Source organism: Haemorhous mexicanus, chromosome 13 (assembly GCF_027477595.1).
Source record: "Haemorhous mexicanus isolate bHaeMex1 chromosome 13, bHaeMex1.pri, whole genome shotgun sequence".
Lineage (NCBI taxonomy): Eukaryota > Metazoa > Chordata > Aves > Passeriformes > Fringillidae > Haemorhous > Haemorhous mexicanus.
The window spans coordinates 11,932,989-11,949,240 of NC_082353.1; the positions used below are offsets into that span (position 1 = coordinate 11,932,989).

At 38.6% G+C, this 16,252-nt stretch overlaps 1 protein-coding gene across 1 annotated transcript in view; it reads right to left on the bottom strand.

Annotated features, from left to right (window-relative positions):
• Positions 1-16,252, bottom strand: part of FBN1 (fibrillin 1) — a 141,919-nt gene that overhangs the window by 101,846 nt on the left and 23,821 nt on the right. The window lies entirely within an intron of this gene.

Here is a 16,252-nt window from a genome sequence, read left to right on the forward strand (position 1 = left end):
GTTTCTAGTAAAAGACAAGAGGAATTTGCTCCTGAGATTTTCTGTACTGGGTGAATGCAACAGCAGCAGAATACATTCCACAGAGGAACTCATGCACAATCAATTAGGTCGTCTAATTAATTTTCCAACTCAATAGATGCTATGAGCTTTTTTTCTTCAGAAATGTATCTATACATATGTGTAAAAGCAACCCAAAAACTTTTAAAAGGAGAGAAGGACTGATCATATTCACATGAAGGGAATAGGCTGCTACATGGGAGTAATGTCATCTCACATGGAATTAATATTTCTGTCATGAAGGGAGAAAACACATATGGGGGGCATAAGACTATTTTCCCATTGACAAGGTTGTTTAGTTACCATTAGGGACTGACTTGTTAATCAGTATTTAGAGTAATTTATTATACTATTTTAAAAATAGGTTTGAATTAAATAGGGACAAAAAATGTAGATATTTATAGGGGGTTTAACCACATATTGCATCAGATGTGCTACAGCATCTAACAGGTATCTGTTTCTCTAGTCCTACCTCAGCTAAAACTTCAGTCAGCATCACTGTGTCTGAATAAGCACTCTGGATCAAAGACTGAAAGAACCAGGAGAAGAACGGCCAGGCCAATTTTTTGCCTTCTCTCACAGGGTTTTACAGCGGCAAATTTTCAACTGCCATGAATCTCCTCTGCACTTCCTTTCCCATCATTGTGATCACTCTAATTCCACACTAATATAATGAAGTGTTTGTGGGACCAGAGTTATAATTGTGATGTCTGGATTGAAACAGTGAGTTGTGACATTTCTAAGAGTCCTAAGGGAGATGACAGTGAATTATAGAGAATACACAGATACTTGATAGCCCACAATTATGGGGAAAAAAGGCACAGAAGCACAATAAAGTGCTTCAGTTGGGGTTTTACTATGGTTGTTTCTATGGAAGCATAGACTAGATTTATAAAGAACTTATAAAAATATCCAAAGCAAATAAAAAGTGATAAACATTACAGTTTCTCCAACCTGTAACCCAAATCAGTGTTGTGTTAGTAACTGTTTCAAACAATGTGGCTGCTAGATCAGATGAACAGACGGGGGGGGGGGGGGGGGGGGTTGGAACAGCAAGCTCTGGAAAAGATACATACTGCTTGTAGGTAAGGGAAAGCCAGAGCAAAAAGTCTTCAGGGAACAAGTGTGAAGAAAACAAGGATACAAAGAAGCAAATCAGCAAAAGAGCAGAGGGACGAAAAACAGGAAGGCAGCAAAGACGGGATGGATCAAAGCAAATCTAAGAAATGAGTGGGAGGCACAGAGACAAGGAGAGATAAACAGTGGGAGCCAGCAGACACCATGTGTGAGAAGAGGAGAAAAGGGAAGGGGAGGGAAGGAAAAGGCTGGCCAGCCCAAGAGCTTCACCAGCCCACCAGGAGAGGGAAGTTTTCCAGGACAGGCCAGCCAACTAACTGGGTAAAAATGAGGGCCAGAGGGCCAACTAGTAGAGAGCAGCCAGGCAGCAAAAGCCATCCAGGAGAGGAATCCGTGTGTAGAGCAGGGTGGGCACAATCCCAGCTGCCCCCAGGAGCTGGGTAAGCCCAGCAAGCACCACAAGGGGAACAGGGAGGAGCAGCACCCAGCCCTGTGCTCCAAGAACAGCAATGAGCCAGAAGCAAAAAGATTCCTGAGAACATCCCAGCAATAGAGTGAACATCTCACTGACACATCTGGCTATGCACTCTGAAATACTATCCACTAGGATCATTGGGTGGCCAAGTATGAATAAACAATGACTACACAAATTGCAACTATTAACCATCCCTTTTCCCAAAAGGCATTTTCCTCCCATTTGTAGGGCTGATATCCATATTTGTTTTCTACTCTGATACTTTCAAGATGACAAAGTACAAATTATGTACCCCAATATTATTTATATAGTTAAATGCCATAATCCTAAATCAAGAAAAACAAACACCAGGCCAGTGATAAATAAGAATATGAAATAAAAAAGGCGTTACAAACCACATGACGAATGGCCTAATCTAGCAGTGACAACATACTGCTTATCCCTTCAACTGGGCAGCTCCTATCCATCCATCTCAAAGAAATAAAATTAACTATACTGAATAAGAAAAACACCGGAAGCTGCTACTAAAGGATTTCTACTAGATACTAAAAAGTTGTGCTATCTTCTGAAATATTTTTTACATTAAAAGAACAATAATTGAACAATTGAGTGGATTGAAATAAACCATGACAAGGTCTAACTGTGTTCCTATCTTCAGAGCTAAAACTTATTTTTTTAAAAAAAAAGCAGTAAGGTGTGTGTGTATGTGTGTATATGTGTATATATATATTTAAATTATTTCTCAGAAGAACAAGCTTCATTTCACAGTCAAAACAGACTGTTGAGTGCATCCTGTCCATTTTTTTCTCCCCAAGTTTTCCTGGTGTAAACCAGCATAATAAAAAGCAGGTACTTAAATTAATGGGTGATCCTGTCAAGGAATCAGGACTCAGAGAAAGAAAAGAACAGGTGGAGGCAGTGTCTCAATGTTTACCTTACCTTTCTGGATATAGAACCTGCTCCACACCACCAAAACTCCTGAGTATGTTTTTCCTTTTAATTTCATTGGGCTTTGAATGAAGTATCAAGTCATCAGGAAGCCAGTGACCCATTAAACTCCCTTACCCTCAAACCAAAAGAGATTCACAGCTGAGACAGATGATATTCTAGTAGTTAAAAGTCAAATTCTGCTTGGGACAAGGTGCAAGAGAGCAGCACATGCCAGGCAGCACACTGGGGTTCCCACAGCTGGTAAGAGGAGGGAGGGGTAGGGAAGCAGGAGGGAAGAGGGAGCACCCTTCTACTGCTGGGGAGCAGGGAGGAGTTATGAGGGGGAAGCATGCATGAGAGTGCAGCATAATGCAGTTTAAAGTTCCTTTGAGGGAGCTCTGGTATCTGCCTAAGCTGCAAGGTTTAGCAATTGCAGTGCCAATATAAATTTGTACCTAAAAATACAGGAAATATTTTCTTTCAATTTTTAGTAGAATGGGTACATTTAACAGTCCAGGTGGTCATCAATACATATATGATTCACTTCCAGCAACGTTAGTGGAACAACAGACTGTTCTGTGGGGTGTCCAAAGTTTCAGCTGCTTGTAAACCAGCACTGTGGGAAAACTTTAGGTGGCTTTAAAAAAATTCTTGTAAAACAGCAGAAAGTTCATAATTTAGGACAGTTCAGTGGAAGAGAAAACTTCCTCCTGATTATCAGAAATATTTTGCACTACATCCAAAAGGCAAGTAGGACTTCCTCCAGGAATAATGTCTTTTACCCACACCATTCTTGTCAGGAAAGTGTCTGAATACCTGTTTTAATAATTAAGTTTCAGGTTTCAACTACACTTGTGATAAATAACATTCACAGGAGAAAAATGTTTTTAGAGTATCAAATAGTTTAGTCTTATAAAATAAAATAAGCTTGTGGTGGTTAACCTCCCTCACATAAGAACATTTTATTATTGTGTGAATACACTAGAAGCTTAACTTATAAAGATATTTAGCCCACACGTTTGAAATGAGATAACCACTGGATTGGAACTCTTGCCTGGCAGCATGCTGATTTCTTTCTTCCTCCTATTTCATTTAATTAGCAACTTGAAATTGGATCAGCAACTTTTAAACAGCTGATTAAAAGCCCTGTTTGCAGAAGTGATCTTGGTTATTTTTCACATGAGCATCAGGCTGCCCCTCTGCAGGGCAGTAATTCTGCTGTGACCTCATTCCACTTTGGAAAAGGTGTGGAGAATCACCTTGGATACTGCATCTGCATCAACATGACCCACTGCAAACCACACACAATACTGACTACTTGAATAAAAACAACAAACATTAAAAACAAGACACAAAGACATCGCCTCAGCAAAAAAGGAAAAGTCCAAAACTCTTCTACATCTGCTCAAATTTGAGCATAATCTAAATCCTACTTTAGATTTAAAAGAGCTACTTATGCTTCAACAGAGGCTATTGGAAGACACGTATACAAACTCGTCAAGGTGTTAATCAATGTTCATTAACATACTTGCATTCTAAAAGTGCTTTAGAAATGAAAATATCATGTGAAAGACACTGTATATGGCACATAAGCCCAAAAGGAAAAGAACAGTATATTATAAAACTGAAAGAGGCTGTACTGATTTTCTATGCTATTTACTCTACTAGAGTATTTCTCACTCATCATCTTAAAATCCCCAGTTGCAGTTAAATAAATACCATTCCATATAACAGTATCCACTATAACCACAATCTTCACTAAAACATATTCATATTTGTAGCTTATCCATTTAATCATTTTAACTTTTATCCAAAAATTACTGATTGATATTATTGTGTGGTAGCACAGCACAGATCTAATTACTTTCTCAATAACCTTACTGAAATCTGACTGACAAGATTGGACCAGGTCTTCCTGATTCAAAGCCCACTTAGGTCTTTGGGCATCCTTTTATTTTATGTGAATAGGTTTTGGATCACTTCAGGAGTGACTGTGAAGTTTCATTCTAGGCTTCACCTCTCTGAAAAATATCCAGACTCCTACCTTTAGGTTTAAAGTACTACCCGAATGTCTGAATATAAAACTAATACACAGGCACAAGGGTGGTTGGGTGAGTGAGTGAGTGTGTGTGTGTGTGAAATGCAGGTATAATCTACCCTCTGGACATAGCAAAACAGGCTGCAGAATAAACACAAGCCATTCCCTGCAGGGTTCTGGCAATAGTTTACACTAAGTGGCAAATCATTACTGCTTTAGACATTTCTTGAAATGCCAGTCATCTTGAACTCTTCTGGTATTTCCTGGGGTGCAATGGGCAGCTGCCTAGAAATTTTGTATGGGATATTTGATGCCAAATCACTGTGTAACATCTTATAAGATTACCTAAATATTTCTGAACAAAGAATAAAAGTTATATATGCATATGCACAAACCCCATCTAATTTGTTTAAATAATTTCAGACACTAAAAAAACTCAATTCTCATATCAAGAATTCCTTCAGCACACAAACATAAAGCAGTCTCTCAGTAGTGGGAGATGTTAAAAGGAGCTCCTGTAAGCTGCACTCCAGACAACTTCCACTGAAGTGTCAAAACTACCTTAAATCTTCTCAGTAAGTCTCTCCTCCATGATGCAAAATTCAAAGGAAGTGTATTTATTCATTCATTTATTTCAAAGAGGACCAGGATACCAGTCCTAATATGCCTGGGGGATAGTCGAATCATGGATGCAAAGGCTTGCTGCTGCTGCAGAGTAACAAAGAGAAATTCCTCCCAGCTTGAACTGAAACGGACATCAACAAGGCAGGCTGCAGGAAGTTGTTATTTCTACTCAAAATTCTAAACAGCTGTTTTCAAGGCAGATTAAAAGATTTTTCAATGTTTGGATTCAACTCAAGAGCTTTATCTAATGCATACTTTGTATTTGAGTATTTGTTGAATTAGAAATTTAATAGAGCAGCTGAGTATTTTAAAATCTTTTGGAAGATGTGAAAAAGGGATGTGAACTCTAGCACACCCTGTAAAACATAAATTTCTTACCAAAAGAATATGTTATTCATGTGCTCTGTACATTAGGTCAATTATTACTCACTTTCTTTGGAGAACCACCAAGTGCCTCCACCCTTTATAACAGAGCACTGTAATCAACTGTAGTAAGAATAGCAGAATTATTCTAATACACACCGGTGGCTCAGGCCTGAGCTCAAGAAGGCTAGAACAGTAAGAGACTAAGAAGGATTTGCCATCATCTTTCCTTTTTAAGAGGGAAAGAAATTAATGTTTCGCAAATAATTTCAATTGCACATAAATAGGGAACAATTTATAAAAAGGAATGCTTTAAATTTGGCCTCCAATTTAAACACTTCTGTTATTTAATGACAAATTCCATAAACAATCTGATACCAAAACTTCTTCCACAGCACGTCTTTCATTTCCGCTAACCCAATTTAACCTCTCATCTTCCTTGCACTCAGCAGCTGTACAAAGCACTTTTTTTGTACTGACATCAGCAAATGACTGAAGTGTTAGTGCTAGATTTAAAATGCCTTCTAAAACCACGACATTTTGTATTGAATTTGGAACCACGTTTGATACAACTTGTACTGTTATTTTAATATAGTATCACCTTTCATTAAACCATATCTTGTTGGGTTCCTGCTGGGACCTGAGAACTGAAATAGCACAAGGTTTAATGCATGGCACTTCATTTTGTGCAGCCTGGCTCAGGCCAAGAGAAGCATTTCAAATTATTTAGATAACCACACAGATTAAATACCCAGCAAGATAGCTTGCAAAGTCATTCATCATTTGCCATTCCTGGCTTGTGCTTGTGTCTAGCAATGTTTTCACTAGAAGAGCCATTCAGATGAATGGAATGCACATCTCCACTGAGTCTCCCCTGCCCAAGCAGCAGTCTAAAAACGTCTCAACCGGCCTCCAATGCTCTTTTCCCCAGATTTATGAAAACTGGCTAGATCCTCTATCATCATCTTCTTGCCTGTCTTCCCTTCTCACCTGTATCTCTTGCTTTTGCTTTATGAGCCCTGTAATTTTACCAAGTTTTAGTGTATTAAAACATCATTGTCTCCTTACTTCAATCCCTCAAAAAGTTCACAAATCATCCTCTGACTACTCTTTAACCCCTCAACTCAAGAACCAAATAGCTGGAATTAGTTCGCACCATGGGGTGTGATTCAATTTCAGACATAGTATCTGCATTATTAAGCTATATCTTACTTTAAAGGTTATTGGAGCCTAAGTAACTTAACATCAACTCTCCTTTCACAGAATCCTTTCACAGAGGTGGATCACTCACCTCTTTTCTCACTGCAGATCTTTTGGCCCTTGAAGCCTGTGGCTTGGAAGTAATTTTCGACCCTGTGGCTTCTTCTGAAGTCTGTATTAATCCAACTGTAAAGCTGCCACACTTGCATTTTACAAACCTCTCCAAGTTACCACCCATACTGTCCCACCAGGACATGGAGATTCTCATAAAGGCTTTCATGATATCCCAGCAGGACAATTATAGTTCACTGTTTGCTGGTTTTACTATTACTGCTTTCAGACATTTCAAGTCCAAGTAGTGTTCTGTCACTATTACTGCTCAACTGAGCTAAGACATCTGGACAATCCAGACAAGAGACCAGTCCAATGGCTCTTGAAGAAACAGTTCAAGGTGTGTTCCACTTTAAGAGTCACCTTAATTGCACTTTAAAGAAAGTGCACAGCATGCTTTTTCCACTGTATGTTTATCACTTTCCTCTCGCTGTAGTTCTCAGAAACATAAGCAAACAGGAGCTGATGAGGTCCTAAAACTTCCCATTACTGAGGTACTCAACTGCTTCCTAAATCAGGTGAAATTAGCAAGTACCTAATAGGTCTCCCCATCTTTCTGCATTAAGTGACAAGCAAGTAACAACAATTAGATTCAAGTGCAAATAGGAAAACTCTCCTGAGAGTGTGTCCGTAGTTATTAGTACTGCTCGGATTTAAAACCATTCCCTATTCTACACCCCATGAACCACTGTAGTTTTGTCGGCTTATTCTTCATTTTTAAACTAACTGCTCCATTTTTAAAATTTTATTAGGCAAGTACATTAGATGTCATCAGCATAACATGTGCTTTCATTTCACAGCACTCAATCAATCACTGCCACAGGAAAAACACTCTCTGGATAACAGAACAAATAAGAAAAAAATGCAGAAGATCCAGAATTATGAGCACTTGGACAATGTTAGCACTGGACCTTCATTAAATAGCTAATAGGTCTGAATGATACAGCTGGAGGTGTTACAAATCACAGACTAACACATATTTTAGCACATTTTCCACAGTCCTGGACAATCTGCTCCAATTGATCCTGTTTGAGCAGGAGAGTTGGACTAGGTGATCTAAAGAGGTCCCTTCCACCCTAAGCAATTCTGTAAGCTGAAATACAGTTAAAAATTACCCTCTCTCCCTTTAAATCTTACAGTTCTATTTTTAAAAGAACGTAAATGCATTGTTTGATAGGCAGGAGTTACCCCACTAACCAGCAGATACGTGTTTTGTTGTGCTGCCTGTTTTTGCCAGAGATAAACTGATTTTCCAAACCTTGCTGATAATTCAGCTATCAATAGATTCAATGGAGCAATTGTAAGTAATGGGACTGAGATAAAACGACCTAGAGCAAAAGCTGAGGGCCTAATCTTGAGACCAAAGAGTACTATGAGGTCCCTGTGCATACAGAAATAAGGAAAATGTTGCGTCTTGTAAAATATCACTGAACTTATGAATACTGCTGCAATGTCAGCAAGGACACCTGTGGCTTTGTCCCATGCTGTGTGCAGTAGTGCAGGATGAAGGTATCAGCCACCACCTCCCCAAGGAGGCAACAAGTGTGAGCATACAGGTTTCTCCTCAGCTCCTGCTTCCCTATGACTGTCAGCACCTCTGTGTCAGAAGAAAAAGCCCTAGAGAGTCACAGAAGACCATTCATTCTGAGGAGTAAGGAGCAAATGGGGACAGCACTGCACACCTGGCAATCACTGGGTAAACTTTGCAAAAAACATAAACATTGAGGAGAGGATCATTATAAAACATGACTGAGCTCACTTGGTAAGCCAGGCTTACTCGAGTAAATGCTTTTTAATAATTGAGGCACACACTAAGTTAAACATTCAGGGACAAGTAAAACAGCACAGAGACCACTCTTTTAGAATGGGAGACCTGTAATCTGAATGACACCACCACGGAAAGAAATGAAGGCTATGGCACAGCAGACTGAGTTCCATTACCTGCGCTAGTTTAGCTTGGGTAACGCCTGCAACAGATACAAAGTAAATGTATAAGACCACAATCAAAACTCAGGTGCTTTAAAAGGGTCATATTTCCTAAAATATAAACCCACATGTATATATGTGTAAACACACATGCACTTTTAATAACTTTCAGGCTTTTTTAAAATGACATATCCATGGCCTCTGCGCGCTTAGCTACAGGGAAGGGAAATACTGAATCTTGGTTTCTTTACGTAGCAAAATTCCACCTTTTTTTCCAAAAGAAGTTTCTTCTGGACAAGGAGTGCAAAGCCAAGCACTGTTTTACAGCATAGCAGAATTTGGAGAGTGGTATTTCTCTCAGGGCTCCTTTCTCTTCAGACCTTATTTAGGCCTCTTTTCTTTTCCTACAGCATTTCTCTAAAGTGCCAAACTGTACAAGCTATCATTAAAAAAAAAATATATAAAACCTACTCAGTCATTATTCATGAACCTCTCAAGGGCAACTGGAAGTGAGAATGTGCCTATCCTTACAGCTGCTCTTAGGTAGTTGTTTCCCACAATTTTTTGCAGCTTTTATGCTGATACAGGGTAGATCTCTTTTTAAATCTAACAGTTTACTTTAGAAAAGCCTTGTTTTTACAGAGATTTCAACAGCTCTGTTACAAATACATAGCAAAAAAACTTACATGTGTCAAAACAGTTATACTGACCACTTTGAGCACCTCTGTTTAAGATGCCTTTTCATTAGCATTTTGCAGCTGACCTACATAAAAGAATTGTTTTACTTGGAAATGCCTTCATCAGTTTATCCTTTCATTAGGTTAGATCTATGTTCTAAAAGAGGTTTCTTTTCTTTGTTAGAACTGGCCATCTAAAAATTTTTAGATCACTTGTAAAAACAAAGAAAAAAAATGTAAGTCACAAACTCAACTGAGGCATCCTGCATACTGATACTTGCTTCTGTGGCAACTCTAACAAAAATTCTCAGCTTACCAGCCCAAGAAGAAAAAAAAGCTATGAATAGGTGATTCACAAGGAAAACATTTGTTTTCACTGTAACAAATGAGAGGATTTCAGGTAGCCATGCTTTCTTATATCAAAATATATTGCAGCCAAGAGAAGGAGTAATTTTCTCCATGAACAGCTAAATAGGCATTGTTAGGTAAGTTCTCAGCTGCATTTACTTATTCCCTATATTAAGTCAGACTCTGGGAGTCACCATTTCAAAGGCACCTTTTCTTTGGAAAGTTCCAAGAGAAATCAGTTGTGGCCAGCTATTTTATTCTTTACAAGATTTGGCCAAAATTAGAAAAATGGGTCTGGTAAAATGGTACTAAGAGGGGAACATGAGCCCTAAGATAGACATCCTGGAGGCCTCAAATGTAACACCATGCTGCAATGACAACCAATATCAATAAAAGCTGATTCAATCTTTCAGCACACATACACACACAAAAAAATTATTCTCATGATACAACACATGAGAGGGATTCTTTCCAATTTTCCCTGGAACACTGCAGAGCACAGATCTAGCAGTAAAGGCCAGTCAGAGAAGCTACAGCTTTCAACTGCCTGCAATGTGTATATAGAAGTTATAGCTGTATGATCTGCATGCAACACCCCAAAATCACTCCGTGTAGGTAACTTCTACAAAGCTTCTCCTCCACTGGCCTCCACTCTTCATTTCTCAAGACACTACAAGGCAGACAGCAAGAACCACATGCAGGCAAAGCCAGCACAGGGTCCAGCCTGGCTGCAGTGAGAGCTGAACTCAATTTTTTTGCACAGCAAACAGGAGCCAGAAGCTGCCAGCAAAGCTGGAGGCAGGAGTCAGGTTCAACAACAATGCTGTTTGCAGTACCAGAAGAATGATCTAGTGACTCTCCTGTGAGTCCTTTCAATGTCCTACATACAAGAACCAAATCTTACAGATTAGAACAATGCAGCTATTTCATTCAAATGTTTTGGTGATAATTTATACCAAATAAAGAGTCTACAATTTGTGATTAAATTTATATGCATCTCCACTGCTACAACTAAAATCAAAACAAAGCAAAGTCCAAACAATACTTTACTGCACATATAAAGGTCAGTGTCCTTAGCAGCCAATCAAGAAAGCATGGAAATACAAAAAGGTCTGCCAAATAGCTGGATGAAAACTTTAGATTTGTTTGACTGAAACCAAAACTCAATTTGGAACAAAATGTAAATGTTCAGCTTCATGTACAAAAGTTGGAGCCCTCACATCTCACAAGAGACCTAAGCCATATGTATTTAATCATTTATGGATCTTGATTAAGCTTATAAGCATATATCTGAAGAAACATTTTAAAACTGGCTATATGATATTTTAAGACACACAAGCATAGAGCAAGCAACACAGGACCAGTTATTGGGTGAACATGCAAGGACCAGAACAATGGATATAAGCCTTCCTATATGTAAGATCCCTAAAAATGCTTTTTTGGCATCAAATAACAGACTGAGCTGAGTCCTGAGTTCTGATCCAGAGATCTATTGATTATATTGCTAAGTATTACAAACCACCTAAATCACGCACAATCGTTCTGTAGAGGCTGACTTCTCAACCATAAAGCTGCAGCTTCAATTTTAAAAATTAAAAAAACTCATTCAGTTATCTCAACCTCTTTTTTAGAAAAGATAACCCAATGGAATTTTTATTCTAAAACTGAAAGACATCAAAGGTGACAACATATACTGAAATTATTTTAAAGTCAGTAAAACATCACTCTGTGACTAAATATACTGATCTTCAGTCTGAAACCATTTTTCATAACTTTTCAGAGGGGGGAAAAATGTGTGCAGGAGTCCTTATTGCAGGCCTTCAAGTTTAGCCATCCTTCAGTTTGCTGCCATAACACTGTACATGCATGCATTCATGTTACAGAGCTGCAGAAACTACATGTCTATGTCAACAGATGTGTTTCTTGGAAGAAAGCAACAAAAATCGAGTTATTCAAATGTTTGCCAGCTACCATATGCTGCAATACTACTTTAAATGCAACATAAGGCTTTGGGAACATACTTTTACTGCTATCTACACTTTGTTATTTACTTTCCATTTAGACTAAATACCAGAGACGGGGCACACTAAGGGGTGCAGTGTCCTCTTTGTAAAAACATTCTACCCGTTGTAGTATTTAGAAAGGAAAAAAAATATACAGAGCCCTACATTACTCTTGACCACTTTCAGCGGCTGCACATTCATAGGAAGGCTCTGGGAAAGATATTTTTACATATGGCATTAATTCTGGGAACTTTTAATAATGGCCAAATATAATTAAAAATTATGCAAAAATTCCTGCCATGAAGAGAGCAGTACAGAAACGACTCTGTTTGAAGAAAAAGCAATCATTTGCTCATACTCTGAGTCCATAAAAAAACAAAACACACGTGGTACATTTTTAATATTTGAACTACATCAGGCCCAATTCTGCTCCTGTGCGAAGCGAGTGGCAAAACTCCAGAATGCAGCAGGATTGAGCCCCTGATGTTGTCACAAGCATTCAAATAAACAAACAGGTCTGTAACACATTCTAAGCTTCCACTGTGTTCCTCTAAATGAATCCAGACAGAAAAAGAAAAGCACATTTCATTGCATTTCTGCAATACAAGGATAACAACAATGTACAACCTTCTATTATATAGAACTCACCCTCTTAAAGTACTATCACCCGAATGTCTAAAGAGAAATAGTTTCAAAGAGTCAAGAAAACCTTTGTGCACAAATCTGGAGACAGCTCTAACAAATCTGGTGTTTGATCTTCCTGAGCTCCTAACATCAATTTTTCTCTGGACTTTCTCTGGACTTTCATAAAGTGCAAGATACAGGGATGTTTTCACATGACCCAAACGTGGGCATCTCCCACAGCCAGCTAAATCCCCTAGGCTCTTTTACAGACAATAGAAAGAGCTGTCAATGTTCTGATCATCCTCAGGGGAACATAAGCTAAGTCTCTGCTCTCAGTCTCTTCAGCAACTCTAAAAGAAACTGCAGAATTTGTAACTCAAGTTATTCAGCATTAACAGTAAAATGGCATAAGGATGGCATCTGGTTTTTAACCAGTTGAAGAAATTTTGCTTTGTCCACATCTTCACTTTCTGCTATCTGTGATTGCATAAATAATATGATTACTGATAAACTAAAAGCTGAGTGCATCTCTCAGATCTTAACTAACTCTGAAAGCCTGGGTCAAAATCCAGCAAGGCCCTTATGCACTTGCATAATTGTAAGCATATTGACATCTTGGTTTGAACTTAAAGGCATGTCAAAGCTCATCACTGGACCACCGCCAGAGAACTCAGCACCTTCCTAAAAGAAGTCCCTGAAGTTCAGTTTTTCACTGAGGCAATATCTGTGAAATATTTTCCTTCTTGGGCTGTGTATTTTAAATGCGTCTTAAATGGCTGTAGGAAGCATTCCCAACTCCAATACACTTTTACTGCTGAGTTTATGGCAAGTCCACCTTTTTGAACACCATTCCACAGAAAAGCCAGGTCTGTTGTTTTATGACACAGCTGCATATGCTTGACAATATGTCCAGGCAGCTTCTCCTGCTCTGGAAAAGAGCCAAACACCACACACAACAGCTCAGGAGTTAATGATACATGTGCACCAAGATAAAGTTATTGATCCAGCTTTGGTGAAGCCTGTCTCACCAGTGACCTAGCATACACTCCCAGGACATGAAGAGGAACTCCACTGATAAAAGTCAATCTCAGAATTCCTAATGCTCATGTTTATAGAGTAAAACACTAAGATTAACACTTCTAAATCATACGAAAAAGCAATTTGTGTGCCAAAATGGTAAAAGGCCAGCTGCAACCCTGTCAAAGAATGACTGAATAAATACATAGAAATACTCATGCCACAAATTTGATGGTGTTTGTTACATTTTGAAAGCAGTGGGTCCTTCACCAGATAAAGCCCCTGACCTACACAGAAGTCTTGTCTTCATTAACAATCACATGGTCGACATTTACTGAGGTAATGTATGGAAAAACTACTTAAAACAGTAGACACTTTTAGAACAGAACTACACAACTTGTCTCTGTAGCTAAGAAACTGGATCTAATTTTGTTCCAACCACCTGCAACATTTTAAATGTTTTCCCTATCGGATTATTAGAATAACCCCACGTGTTTGGTTGCCTCTACATCGTTTTATTCAAGTCAGTTCTAAGTTATGACATATGCAGCAACGGCTGGAATATTCTTTGGTGTGTGACATATGTGCCACAAACACTCTTTGACTGTTACTGTTAGTTGAAGCTTGCAGAGAAAAGCACTGGGTGATACACAGCAGTAAATTACTTCCATAACTGTTAGTTTGTGGGATGGCATAACCTAGAAGTCAAATCACAGCCAAACAGATGGAGAATGTGTATGCCACAAAACTGTATCGCTTCACATTACGTTTATATCCAGAAATGGTGTTTTCAAAACAATCTGCTTCTCCTGCTTCTGCCAGAAATGGCATAGTTTAAGACACCATTTCTCTTGAGTATTTTCCATCCCCCTCCACCTCCATGCACAGAGATGCTTTGGTTTTGTTTTGTTTCCTCCCCTCTTTCTTTTCTTTCTAATAAACACACCGTTTTACTCTACAAGGCATGAATCTTGTCAATTTACTGGCTAACATCCATTCACATGTACATCAGAAGCCCACCAGGGAGTGTCAAATCCACAGAACTTTCCAAAGCTAAATTCAAAATATGGACCTCTTACTTAGCTGACAGCTGTATAAAATCATATGCAGCCAGACAACTCCCCAATGACCACACAGGTGCATGTGCTGAACAAGGCAAGTTATTCTAAGACCAAGATTAGTTTATACTTGAAAAGTTATCTTCAGAAAAAGTTTTTCTCATGGCATAATGTGATTCTGAGACCAAAAACCACCACACCCTTTTTAGAGGAGGGGAACATATTAGCTCAGTGTCATGGTTTGAGGCTAGGTAGAGAGGCTGCAGAAAATCTGTGAAAGCAGCCAAATTTCAGAGGTTTTCTGGGAAGATATGACAATCATTTGGCCTCAACACAGCAAGCAAGCATTAACCAGGAATACTACAGCTCATTAATGTCTATTTTCTCTTTTATTGATAACTATAAAATCAAACAGGTGTTTTAAATACAGAACTGCCTATGGACAAGGCATATAAGTTAACAGATTTCCACCTCAATTGTGCTCAATAGCATGCACGTAATTTCAGGACAGCTTGACTTGGCTCAAATAGCTCTGTGCCACCAGTTTCTCACTCCACCCACCACCAAGAAGGAGTCCTTAGGGACAGGACTGAAGCTGTTACCAGGATTCAGCCTAGAAACTTGCCCTAATGATGTGGAGTCAAACTGGTCTCAGATCAGGCAACACAGAAGTAGCACTGAATCTTCTTCTAAACTTACACTTTACATTCCTCACCAGACTGAAGGCTAAAAAACTTCACCCATGAAGAACAAGCAGTAATTGCTTGCAATTCCAAGTCTTTGCAGTAATGTTCCGTGCATTCTCATCTATAAGCATTTATTCTCTTCAAAATTAGGAACTTGAACCCAGTTGCCCATTCCTCTTACTCCTCTCCAGAAGTGAGATCCCTTGATTCAGAACTGAGCTACTTTTCAATCCTTGGAAAAATCTCCCCATTGGTTTGAACTATTTTTATAACATCTGAGTGGACAACTGGTACGACTTCACACAGTGCCAACACAGCAATTTTATCTGTTGCAGGGAGTGTTGGAAATAACATGATTCATCAGTTTAAGCACAGGAAAAAAAAAAACCTTTGGTCCCCTCAGAGTTGTTCTGTATCACCCACCTATGCTGCCACATAAAAATGCCAACTGTTACTCCTCCAGGTGCAGCACTGACAGCAGAGATCATGTGACACACTCATTGACAGAAATTTCATGTGCTAAGCACATCCTCTACATGGAAGCCCAAAATCAGATTATTAATGTCTATTCTGCCCCAGGTTCATAGAGATGTAACACAACCTATTCTATGAATAGAATGTATGAATTTCCAACTACATAGACCAATTGCTCTGACAAATGAAAATATTTTATTTGCATTTTTATAAAACTCAACAGGATTATACCTAAACATTGTCCACTGCTCACAAATAAAATATTAAATTGGTTTAATAACCCTGAAAAAAATCCACACACCATATAAGGTATTTGGTATCTTTGTGTTCTCATTTGAAGATTATCACTATGGATATGCAACTAAAAAGCCAAATTAAAAACAATAAATCTGTACAAAACGGAAAAGAGAATTGAATAAACTCTGCAAAAGCAAACATAACAAAGAAAGAGACAAGATGCTACTTATCAGGTATATCAAATTCCAAGACCTTTTCTGATGACTTAGAAACTAAAGTTTGAGCAAAAGCACACAAACACTTTAATTTGCCACCTCTTCCACTGGA